Source organism: Phyllobates terribilis, unplaced genomic scaffold (assembly GCF_046119375.1).
Source record: "Phyllobates terribilis strain yellow unplaced genomic scaffold, ASM4611937v1 Scaffold_22__1_contigs__length_20350403, whole genome shotgun sequence".
NCBI classification, from domain to species: Eukaryota; Metazoa; Chordata; class Amphibia; order Anura; family Dendrobatidae; genus Phyllobates; species Phyllobates terribilis.
This window is the reverse complement of record NW_027362782.1, coordinates 15,625,246-15,638,375: the sequence shown is the minus strand read 5'-3', so window position 1 is coordinate 15,638,375 and position 13,130 is coordinate 15,625,246.

The following is a 13,130-nucleotide window of genomic DNA, read 5'->3' as shown; positions in this document are numbered from 1 at the left end:
GGAAGAGTTCCAAAACATTTTTAAACTTCAGCAGAATTCCGAGAACAATGGAAGAGTTCCGAAGCATTTTTAAACTTCAGCAGAATTCCCAGAGCAATGGAAGAGTTCCAAAGCATTTTAAAAGTTCAGCAGAATTCCGAGAACAATTGAAGAGTTCCGAAGCATTTTTAAACGTCAGCGGAATGCCGAGAACAATGCAAGATTTCCGAAGCATTTTTATATGTCAGTGGAATTCCGAGAACAATGGAAGAGTACCGAAGCATTTTTAAACGTCAGCGGAATTCTGAGAACAATGGAAGAGTTCCGAAGCATTTTTAACTTCAGCAGAATTCCAAGAACAATGGAAGAGTTCCAAAGCATTTTTAAACGTCAGCGGAATTTTGAAAACAATGGAAGATTTCCTAAGCATTTTTAAACGTCAGCGGAATTTTGAGAACAATGGAAGAGTTCCGAAGCATTTTTAAACGTCAGCGGAATGCCGAGAACAATGCAAGATTTCCGAAGCATTTTTATATGTCAGCGGAATTCCGAGAACAAAGGAAGAGTACCGAAGCATTTTTAAACGTCAGCGGAATTCAGAGAACAATGGAAGAGTTCCGAAGCATTTTTAAACGTCAGCAGAATTCCGAGAACAATGTAAGAGTTCTGAAGCATTTTTAAACTTCAGCAGAATTCCGAGAGCAATGGAAGAGTTCCGAAGCATTTTTAAACTTCAGCGGAATTCCGAGTACAATGTAAGAGATTTTAAGCATTTTTAAACTTCAGCGGAATTCCGAGAACAATAGAAGAGTTCCGAAGCATTTTTAAAATTCACACGAATTCCGAGAATAATGGAAGAGTTCAGATGAATTTTTAAACTTCAGCAGAATTCCTAGAACAATGGAAGAGGTCTGAAGCATTTTTAAACTTCAGCGGAATTCCGAGAACAATGGAAGAGTTCCGAAGCATTTTTAAACGTCAGCAGAATTCTGAGAACAATGGAAGAGTTCCGAAGCATTTTTAAACTTCAGCAGAATTCCGAGAACATTGGAAGGGTTCCGAAGCATTTTTAAACTTCAGCGGAATTTGGAGAACAATGGAAGAGTTTCGAAGTATTTTTAAAAGTCAGCGGAATTCCGAGAACAATGGAAGAGTTGTGAAGCATTTTTAAACGTCAGCGGAATTCCGAGAACAATGGAAGAGTTCCGAAGCATTTTTAAACGTCAGCAGAATTCCGAGAACAATGGAAGAGTTCCGAAGCATTTTTAAACGTCAGCAGAATTGCGAGAGCAATGGAAGAGTTCCAAAGCATTTTAAAAGTTCAGCAGAATTCCGAGAACAATTGAAGAGTTCCGAAGCATTTTTAAACGTCAGCGGAATGCCGAGAACAATGCAAGATTTCCGAAGCATTTTTATATGTCAGCGGAATTCCGAGAACAATGGAAGAGTACCGAAGCATTTTAAAACGTCAGCGGAATTCCGAGAACAATGGAAGAGTTCTGAAGCATTTTTAAACTTCAGCAGAATTCCGAGAGCAATGGAAGAGTTCCAAAGCATTTTAAAAGTTTGGCAGAATTCCGAGAACAATTGAAGAGTTCCGAAGCATTTTTAAACGTCAGCGGAATGCCGAGAACAATGCAAGATTTCCGAAGCATTTTTATATGTCAGCGGAATTCCGAGAACAAAGGAAGAGTACCGAAGCATTTTTAAACGTCAGCGGAATTCAGAGAACAATGGAAGAGTTTCGAAGCATTTTTAAACGTCAGCAGAATTCCGAGAACAATGGAAGGGTTCCGAAGCATTTTTAAACTTCAGCGGAATTTGGAGAACAATGGAAGAGTTTCGAAGTATTTTTAAAAGTCAGCGGAATTCCGAGAACAATGGAAGAGTTGTGAAGCATTTTTAAACGTCAGCGGAATTCCGAGAACAATGGAAGAGTTCCGAAGCATTTTTAAACATCAGCAGAATTCCGAGAACAATGGAAGAGATCCGAAGCATTTTTAAACATCAGCAGAATTGCGAGAGCAATGGAAGAGTTCCAAAGCATTTTAAAAGTTCAGCAGAATTCCGAGAACAATTGAAGAGTTCCGAAGCATTTTTAAACGTCAGCGGAATGCCGAGAACAATGCAAGATTTCCGAAGCATTTTTATATGTCAGCGGAATTCCGAGAACAATGGAAGAGTTCCGAAGCATTTTTAAACTTCAGCAGAATTCCGAGAACAATGGAAGAGTTCCGAAGCATTTTTAAGCATCAGCGGAATTCCGAGAACAATAAAAGAGTTGCGAAGCATTATTAAACGTCAGCGGAATTCCGAGAACAATGGAAGAGTTCTGAAGCATTTTTAAACTTCAGCAGAATTCCCAGAACAATGGAAGAGTTTCGAAGCATTTTTAAACTTCAACGGAATTCCGAGAACAATGGAAGAGTTCCGAAGCATTTTTAAACGTTAGCGGAATTCCGAGTACAATGAAAGAGTTGCGAAGCATTATTAAACGTCAGCGGAATTCAGAGAACAATGGAAGAGTTCTGAAGCATTTTTAAGCGTCAGCGGAATTTTGAAAACAATGGAAGATTTCCGAAGCATTTTTAAACGTTAGCGGAATTCTGAGAACAATGGAAGAGTTCCGAAGCATTTTTAAACTTCAGCAGAATTCCGAGAACAATGGAAGAGTTTCGAAGCATTTTTAAACTTCAACGGAATTCCGAGAACAATGGAAGAGTTCCGAAGCATTTTTAAACTTCAGCAGAATTCCGAGAGCAATGGAAGAGTTTCAAAGCATTTTAAAAGTTCAGCAGAATTCCGAGAACAATTGAAGAATTCTGAAGCATTTTTAAACGTCAGCGGAATGCCGAGAACAATGCAAGATTTCCGAAGCATTTTTATATGTCAGCGGAATTTTGAAAACAATGGAAGATTTCCGAAGCATTTTTAAACGTCAGCGGAATTCTGAGAACAATGGAAGAGTTCCAAAACATTTTTAAACTTCAGCAGAATTCCGAGAACAATGGAAGAGTTCTGAAGCATTTTTAAACTTCAGCAGAATTCCGAGAGCAATGGAAGAGTTCCAAAGCATTTTAAAAGTTCGGCAGAATTCCGAGAACAATTGAAGAGTTCCGAAGCATTTTTAAACGTCAGCGGAATGCCGAGAACAGTGCAAGATTTCCGAAGCATTTTTATATGTCAGCGGAATTCCGAGAACAAAGGAAGAGTACCGAAGCATTTTTAAACATCAGCGGAATTCAGAGAACAATGGAAGAGTTCCGAAGCATTTTTAAACGTCAGCAGAATTCCGAGAACAATGTAAGAGTACTGAAGCATTTTTAAACTTCAGCAGAATTCCGAGAGCAATGGAAGAGTTCCGAAGCATTTTTAAACTTCAGCGGAATTTCGAGTACAATGTAAGAGATTTTAAGAATTTTTAAACTTCAGCGGAATTCCGAGAACAATAGAAGAGTTCCGAAGCATTTTTAAAATTCACACGAATTCCGAGAATAATGGAAGAGTTCAGATGAATTTTTAAACTTCAGCAGAATTCCTAGAACAATGGAAGAGGTCCGAAGCATTTTTAAACTTCAGCGGAATTCCGAGAACAATGGAAGAGTTCCGAAGCATTTTTAAACGTCAGCAGAATTCTGAGAACAATGGAAGAGTTCCGAAGCATTTTTAAACTTCAGCAGAATTCCGAGAACAATGGAAGGGTTCCAAAGCATTTTTAAACTTCAGCGGAATTTGGAGAACAATGGAAGAGTTTCGAAGTATTTTTAAAAGTCAGCAGAATTCCGAGAACAATGAAAGAGTTGCGAAGCATTATTAAACGTCAGCGGAATTCCGAGAACAATGGAAGAGTTCTGAAGCATTTTTAAACTTCAGCAGAATTCCCAGAACAATGGAAGAGTTTCGAAGCATTTTTAAACTTCAACGGATTTCCGAGAACAATGGAAGAGTTCCGAACCATTTTTAAACGTTAGCGGAATTCCGAGTACAATGAAAGAGTTGCGAAGCATTATTAAACGTCAGCGGAATTCAGAGAACAATGGAAGAGTTCTGAAGCATTTTTAAGCGTCAGCGGAATTTTGAAAACAATGGAAGATTTCCGAAGCATTTTTAAACGTTAGCGGAATTCTGAGAACAATGGAAGAGTTCCGAAGCATTTTTAAACTTCTGCAGAATTCCGAGAACAATGGAAGAGTTTCGAAGCATTTTTAAACTTCAACGGAATTCCGAGAACAATGGAAGAGTTCCGAAGCATTTTTAAACTTCAGCAGAATTCCGAGAGCAATGGAAGAGTTCCAAAGCATTTTAAAAGTTCAGCAGAATTCCGAGAACAATTGAAGAATTCTGAAGCATTTTTAAACGTCAGCGGAATGCCGAGATCAATGCAAGATTTCCGAAGCATTTTTATATGTCAGCGGAATTTTGAAAACAATGGAAGATTTCCGAAGCATTTTTAAACGTCAGCGGAATTCTGAGAACAATGGAAGAGTTCCAAAACATTTTTAAACTTCAGCAGAATTCCGAGAACAATGGAAGAGTTCCGAAGCATTTTTAAACTTCAGCAGAATTCCGAGAGCAATGGAAGAGTTCCAAAGCATTTTAAAAGTTCAGCAGAATTCCGAGAACAATTGAAGAGTTCCGAAGCATTTTTAAACGTCAGCGGAATGCCGAGAACAATGCAAGATTTCCGAAGCATTTTTAACTTCAGCAGAATTCCAAGAACAATGGAAGAGTTCCAAAGCATTTTTAAACGTCAGCGGAATTCCGAGAACAATGGAAGAGTTCTGAAGCATTTTTAAACATCAGCGGAATTTTGAAAGCAATGGAAGATTTCCGAAGCATTTTTAAACGTCAGCGGAATTTTGAGAACAATGGAAGAGTTCCGAAGCATTTTTAAACGTCAGCGGAATGCCGAGAACAATGCAAGATTTCCGAAGCATTTTTATATGTCAGCGGAATTCCGAGAACAATGGAAGAGTACCGAAGCATTTTTAAACTTCAGCAGAATTCCGAGAACAATGTAAGAGTTCTGAAGCATTTTTAAACTTCAGCAGAATTCCGAGAGCAATGGAAGAGTTCCAAAGCATTTTAAAAGTTCAGCAGAATTCCGAGAACAATTGAAGAGTTCCGAAGCATTTTTAAACGTCAGCGGAATGCCGAGAACAATGCAAGATTTCCGAAGCATTTTTATATGTCAGCGGAATTCAGAGAACAATGGAAGAGTACCAAAGCATTTTTAAATGTCAGCGGAATTCTGAGAACAATGAAAGAGTTCCGAAGCATTTTTAAACTTCAACGGAATTCCGAGAACAATGGAAGAGTTTCGAAGCATTTTTAAACTTCAACGGAATTCCGAGAACAATGGAAGAGTACCGAAGCATTTTAAAACGTCAGCGGAATTCTGAGAACAATGGAAGAGTTCTGAAGCATTTTTAAACGTCAGCGGAATTTTGAAAACAATGGAAGATTTCCGAAGCATTTTTAAACGTCAGCGGAATTCTGAGAACAATGGAAGAGTTCCGAAGCATTTTTAAACTACAGCAGAATTCCGAGAACAATGGAAGAGTTCTGAAGCATTTTTAAACTTCAGCAGAATTCCGAGAGCAATGGAAGAGTTACAAAGCATTTTAAAAGTTCGGCAGAATTCCGAGAACAATTGAAGAGTTCCGAAGCATTTTTAAACGTCAGCGGAATGCCGAGAACAATGCAAGAGTTCCATAGCATTTTTAAACGTCAGCGGAATTCCGAGAACAATGGAAGGGTTCCGAAGCATTTTTAAACTTCAGCGGAATTTGGAGAACAATGGAAGAGTTTCGAAGTATTTTTAAAAGTCAGCGGAATTCCGAGAACAATGGAAGAGTTGTGAAGCATTTTTAAACGTCAGCGGAATTCCGAGAACAATGGAAGAGTTCCGAAGCATTTTTAAACATCAGCAGAATTCCGAGAACAATGGAAGAGATCCGAAGCATTTTTAAACATCAGCAGAATTGCGAGAGCAATGGAAGAGTTCCAAAGCATTTTAAAAGTTCAGCAGAATTCCGAGAACAATTGAAGAGTTCCGAAGCATTTTTAAACGTCAGCGGAATGCCGAGAACAATGCAAGATTTCCGAAGCATTTTTATATGTCAGCGGAATTCCGAGAACAATGGAAGAGTTCCGAAGCATTTTTAAACTTCAGCAGAATTCCGAGAACAATGGAAGAGTTCCGAAGCATTTTTAAGCATCAGCGGAATTCCGAGAACAATAAAAGAGTTGCGAAGCATTATTAAACGTCAGCGGAATTCCGAGAACAATGGAAGAGTTCTGAAGCATTTTTAAACTTCAGCAGAATTCCCAGAACAATGGAAGAGTTTCGAAGCATTTTTAAACTTCAACGGAATTCCGAGAACAATGGAAGAGTTCCGAAGCATTTTTAAACGTTAGCGGAATTCCGAGTACAATGAAAGAGTTGCGAAGCATTATTAAACGTCAGCGGAATTCAGAGAACAATGGAAGAGTTCTGAAGCATTTTTAAGCGTCAGCGGAATTTTGAAAACAATGGAAGATTTCCGAAGCATTTTTAAACGTTAGCGGAATTCTGAGAACAATGGAAGAGTTCCGAAGCATTTTTAAACTTCAGCAGAATTCCGAGAACAATGGAAGAGTTTCGAAGCATTTTTAAACTTCAACGGAATTCCGAGAACAATGGAAGAGTTCCGAAGCATTTTTAAACTTCAGCAGAATTCCGAGAGCAATGGAAGAGTTTCAAAGCATTTTAAAAGTTCAGCAGAATTCCGAGAACAATTGAAGAATTCTGAAGCATTTTTAAACGTCAGCGGAATGCCGAGAACAATGCAAGATTTCCGAAGCATTTTTATATGTCAGCGGAATTTTGAAAACAATGGAAGATTTCCGAAGCATTTTTAAACGTCAGCGGAATTCTGAGAACAATGGAAGAGTTCCAAAACATTTTTAAACTTCAGCAGAATTCCGAGAACAATGGAAGAGTTCTGAAGCATTTTTAAACTTCAGCAGAATTCCGAGAGCAATGGAAGAGTTCCAAAGCATTTTAAAAGTTCGGCAGAATTCCGAGAACAATTGAAGAGTTCCGAAGCATTTTTAAACGTCAGCGGAATGCCGAGAACAGTGCAAGATTTCCGAAGCATTTTTATATGTCAGCGGAATTCCGAGAACAAAGGAAGAGTACCGAAGCATTTTTAAACATCAGCGGAATTCAGAGAACAATGGAAGAGTTCCGAAGCATTTTTAAACGTCAGCAGAATTCCGAGAACAATGTAAGAGTACTGAAGCATTTTTAAACTTCAGCAGAATTCCGAGAGCAATGGAAGAGTTCCGAAGCATTTTTAAACTTCAGCGGAATTTCGAGTACAATGTAAGAGATTTTAAGAATTTTTAAACTTCAGCGGAATTCCGAGAACAATAGAAGAGTTCCGAAGCATTTTTAAAATTCACACGAATTCCGAGAATAATGGAAGAGTTCAGATGAATTTTTAAACTTCAGCAGAATTCCTAGAACAATGGAAGAGGTCCGAAGCATTTTTAAACTTCAGCGGAATTCCGAGAACAATGGAAGAGTTCCGAAGCATTTTTAAACGTCAGCAGAATTCTGAGAACAATGGAAGAGTTCCGAAGCATTTTTAAACTTCAGCAGAATTCCGAGAACAATGGAAGAGTTCTGAAGCATTTTTAAACTTCAGCAGAATTCCGAGAGCAATGGAAGAGTTACAAAGCATTTTAAAAGTTCGGCAGAATTCCGAGAACAATTGAAGAGTTCCGAAGCATTTTTAAACGTCAGCGGAATGCCGAGAACAATGCAAGAGTTCCATAGCATTTTTAAACGTCAGCGGAATTCCGAGAACAATGGAAGGGTTCCGAAGCATTTTTAAACTTCAGCGGAATTTGGAGAACAATGGAAGAGTTTCGAAGTATTTTTAAAAGTCAGCGGAATTCCGAGAACAATGGAAGAGTTGTGAAGCATTTTTAAACGTCAGCGGAATTCCGAGAACAATGGAAGAGTTCCGAAGCATTTTTAAACATCAGCAGAATTCCGAGAACAATGGAAGAGATCCGAAGCATTTTTAAACATCAGCAGAATTGCGAGAGCAATGGAAGAGTTCCAAAGCATTTTAAAAGTTCAGCAGAATTCCGAGAACAATTGAAGAGTTCCGAAGCATTTTTAAACGTCAGCGGAATGCCGAGAACAATGCAAGATTTCCGAAGCATTTTTATATGTCAGCGGAATTCCGAGAACAATGGAAGAGTTCCGAAGCATTTTTAAACTTCAGCAGAATTCCGAGAACAATGGAAGAGTTCCGAAGCATTTTTAAGCATCAGCGGAATTCCGAGAACAATAAAAGAGTTGCGAAGCATTATTAAACGTCAGCGGAATTCCGAGAACAATGGAAGAGTTCTGAAGCATTTTTAAACTTCAGCAGAATTCCCAGAACAATGGAAGAGTTTCGAAGCATTTTTAAACTTCAACGGAATTCCGAGAACAATGGAAGAGTTCCGAAGCATTTTTAAACGTTAGCGGAATTCCGAGTACAATGAAAGAGTTGCGAAGCATTATTAAACGTCAGCGGAATTCAGAGAACAATGGAAGAGTTCTGAAGCATTTTTAAGCGTCAGCGGAATTTTGAAAACAATGGAAGATTTCCGAAGCATTTTTAAACGTTAGCGGAATTCTGAGAACAATGGAAGAGTTCCGAAGCATTTTTAAACTTCAGCAGAATTCCGAGAACAATGGAAGAGTTTCGAAGCATTTTTAAACTTCAACGGAATTCCGAGAACAATGGAAGAGTTCCGAAGCATTTTTAAACTTCAGCAGAATTCCGAGAGCAATGGAAGAGTTTCAAAGCATTTTAAAAGTTCAGCAGAATTCCGAGAACAATTGAAGAATTCTGAAGCATTTTTAAACGTCAGCGGAATGCCGAGAACAATGCAAGATTTCCGAAGCATTTTTATATGTCAGCGGAATTTTGAAAACAATGGAAGATTTCCGAAGCATTTTTAAACGTCAGCGGAATTCTGAGAACAATGGAAGAGTTCCAAAACATTTTTAAACTTCAGCAGAATTCCGAGAACAATGGAAGAGTTCTGAAGCATTTTTAAACTTCAGCAGAATTCCGAGAGCAATGGAAGAGTTCCAAAGCATTTTAAAAGTTCGGCAGAATTCCGAGAACAATTGAAGAGTTCCGAAGCATTTTTAAACGTCAGCGGAATGCCGAGAACAGTGCAAGATTTCCGAAGCATTTTTATATGTCAGCGGAATTCCGAGAACAAAGGAAGAGTACCGAAGCATTTTTAAACATCAGCGGAATTCAGAGAACAATGGAAGAGTTCCGAAGCATTTTTAAACGTCAGCAGAATTCCGAGAACAATGTAAGAGTACTGAAGCATTTTTAAACTTCAGCAGAATTCCGAGAGCAATGGAAGAGTTCCGAAGCATTTTTAAACTTCAGCGGAATTTCGAGTACAATGTAAGAGATTTTAAGAATTTTTAAACTTCAGCGGAATTCCGAGAACAATAGAAGAGTTCCGAAGCATTTTTAAAATTCACACGAATTCCGAGAATAATGGAAGAGTTCAGATGAATTTTTAAACTTCAGCAGAATTCCTAGAACAATGGAAGAGGTCCGAAGCATTTTTAAACTTCAGCGGAATTCCGAGAACAATGGAAGAGTTCCGAAGCATTTTTAAACGTCAGCAGAATTCTGAGAACAATGGAAGAGTTCCGAAGCATTTTTAAACTTCAGCAGAATTCCGAGAACAATGGAAGGGTTCCAAAGCATTTTTAAACTTCAGCGGAATTTGGAGAACAATGGAAGAGTTTCGAAGTATTTTTAAAAGTCAGCAGAATTCCGAGAACAATGAAAGAGTTGCGAAGCATTATTAAACGTCAGCGGAATTCCGAGAACAATGGAAGAGTTCTGAAGCATTTTTAAACTTCAGCAGAATTCCCAGAACAATGGAAGAGTTTCGAAGCATTTTTAAACTTCAACGGATTTCCGAGAACAATGGAAGAGTTCCGAACCATTTTTAAACGTTAGCGGAATTCCGAGTACAATGAAAGAGTTGCGAAGCATTATTAAACGTCAGCGGAATTCAGAGAACAATGGAAGAGTTCTGAAGCATTTTTAAGCGTCAGCGGAATTTTGAAAACAATGGAAGATTTCCGAAGCATTTTTAAACGTTAGCGGAATTCTGAGAACAATGGAAGAGTTCCGAAGCATTTTTAAACTTCTGCAGAATTCCGAGAACAATGGAAGAGTTTCGAAGCATTTTTAAACTTCAACGGAATTCCGAGAACAATGGAAGAGTTCCGAAGCATTTTTAAACTTCAGCAGAATTCCGAGAGCAATGGAAGAGTTCCAAAGCATTTTAAAAGTTCAGCAGAATTCCGAGAACAATTGAAGAATTCTGAAGCATTTTTAAACGTCAGCGGAATGCCGAGATCAATGCAAGATTTCCGAAGCATTTTTATATGTCAGCGGAATTTTGAAAACAATGGAAGATTTCCGAAGCATTTTTAAACGTCAGCGGAATTCTGAGAACAATGGAAGAGTTCCAAAACATTTTTAAACTTCAGCAGAATTCCGAGAACAATGGAAGAGTTCCGAAGCATTTTTAAACTTCAGCAGAATTCCGAGAGCAATGGAAGAGTTCCAAAGCATTTTAAAAGTTCAGCAGAATTCCGAGAACAATTGAAGAGTTCCGAAGCATTTTTAAACGTCAGCGGAATGCCGAGAACAATGCAAGATTTCCGAAGCATTTTTAACTTCAGCAGAATTCCAAGAACAATGGAAGAGTTCCAAAGCATTTTTAAACGTCAGCGGAATTCCGAGAACAATGGAAGAGTTCTGAAGCATTTTTAAACATCAGCGGAATTTTGAAAGCAATGGAAGATTTCCGAAGCATTTTTAAACGTCAGCGGAATTTTGAGAACAATGGAAGAGTTCCGAAGCATTTTTAAACGTCAGCGGAATGCCGAGAACAATGCAAGATTTCCGAAGCATTTTTATATGTCAGCGGAATTCCGAGAACAATGGAAGAGTACCGAAGCATTTTTAAACTTCAGCAGAATTCCGAGAACAATGTAAGAGTTCTGAAGCATTTTTAAACTTCAGCAGAATTCCGAGAGCAATGGAAGAGTTCCAAAGCATTTTAAAAGTTCAGCAGAATTCCGAGAACAATTGAAGAGTTCCGAAGCATTTTTAAACGTCAGCGGAATGCCGAGAACAATGCAAGATTTCCGAAGCATTTTTATATGTCAGCGGAATTCAGAGAACAATGGAAGAGTACCAAAGCATTTTTAAATGTCAGCGGAATTCTGAGAACAATGAAAGAGTTCCGAAGCATTTTTAAACTTCAACGGAATTCCGAGAACAATGGAAGAGTTTCGAAGCATTTTTAAACTTCAACGGAATTCCGAGAACAATGGAAGAGTACCGAAGCATTTTAAAACGTCAGCGGAATTCTGAGAACAATGGAAGAGTTCTGAAGCATTTTTAAACGTCAGCGGAATTTTGAAAACAATGGAAGATTTCCGAAGCATTTTTAAACGTCAGCGGAATTCTGAGAACAATGGAAGAGTTCCGAAGCATTTTTAAACTACAGCAGAATTCCGAGAACAATGGAAGAGTTCTGAAGCATTTTTAAACTTCAGCAGAATTCCGAGAGCAATGGAAGAGTTACAAAGCATTTTAAAAGTTCGGCAGAATTCCGAGAACAATTGAAGAGTTCCGAAGCATTTTTAAACGTCAGCGGAATGCCGAGAACAATGCAAGAGTTCCATAGCATTTTTAAACGTCAGCGGAATTCCGAGAACAATGGAAGAGTTCTGAAGCATTTTTAAACGTCAGCGGAATTTTGAAAACAATGGAAGATTTCCGAAGCATTTTTAAACGTCAGCGGAATTCTGAGAACAATGGAAGAGTTCCGAAGCATTTTTAAACGTCAGCGGAATGCCGAGAACAATGCAAGATTTCCGAAGCATTTTTATATGGCAGCGGAATTCCGAGAACAATGGAAGAGTACCGAAGCATTTTAAAACGTCAGCGGAATTCCGAGAACAATGGAAGAGTTCTGAAGCATTTTTAAACGTCAGCGGAATTTTGAAAACAATGGAAGATTTCCGAAGCATTTTTAAACGTCAGCGGAATTCTGAGAACAATGGAAGAGTTCCAAAACATTTTTAAACTTCAGCAGAATTCCGAGAACAATGGAAGAGTTCCGAAGCATTTTTAAACTTCAGCAGAATTCCCAGAGCAATGGAAGAGTTCCAAAGCATTTTAAAAGTTCAGCAGAATTCCGAGAACAATTGAAGAGTTCCGAAGCATTTTTAAACGTCAGCGGAATGCCGAGAACAATGCAAGATTTCCGAAGCATTTTTATATGTCAGTGGAATTCCGAGAACAATGGAAGAGTACCGAAGCATTTTTAAACGTCAGCGGAATTCTGAGAACAATGGAAGAGTTCCGAAGCATTTTTAACTTCAGCAGAATTCCAAGAACAATGGAAGAGTTCCAAAGCATTTTTAAACGTCAGCGGAATTTTGAAAACAATGGAAGATTTCCTAAGCATTTTTAAACGTCAGCGGAATTTTGAGAACAATGGAAGAGTTCCGAAGCATTTTTAAACGTCAGCGGAATGCCGAGAACAATGCAAGATTTCCGAAGCATTTTTATATGTCAGCGGAATTCCGAGAACAAAGGAAGAGTACCGAAGCATTTTTAAACGTCAGCGGAATTCAGAGAACAATGGAAGAGTTCCGAAGCATTTTTAAACGTCAGCAGAATTCCGAGAACAATGTAAGAGTTCTGAAGCATTTTTAAACTTCAGCAGAATTCCGAGAGCAATGGAAGAGTTCCGAAGCATTTTTAAACTTCAGCGGAATTCCGAGTACAATGTAAGAGATTTTAAGCATTTTTAAACTTCAGCGGAATTCCGAGAACAATAGAAGAGTTCCGAAGCATTTTTAAAATTCACACGAATTCCGAGAATAATGGAAGAGTTCAGATGAATTTTTAAACTTCATCAGAATTCCTAGAACAATGGAAGAGGTCTGAAGCATTTTTAAACTTCAGCGGAATTCCGAGAACAATGGAAGAGTTCCGAAGCATTTTTAAACGTCAGCAGAATTCTGAGAACAATGG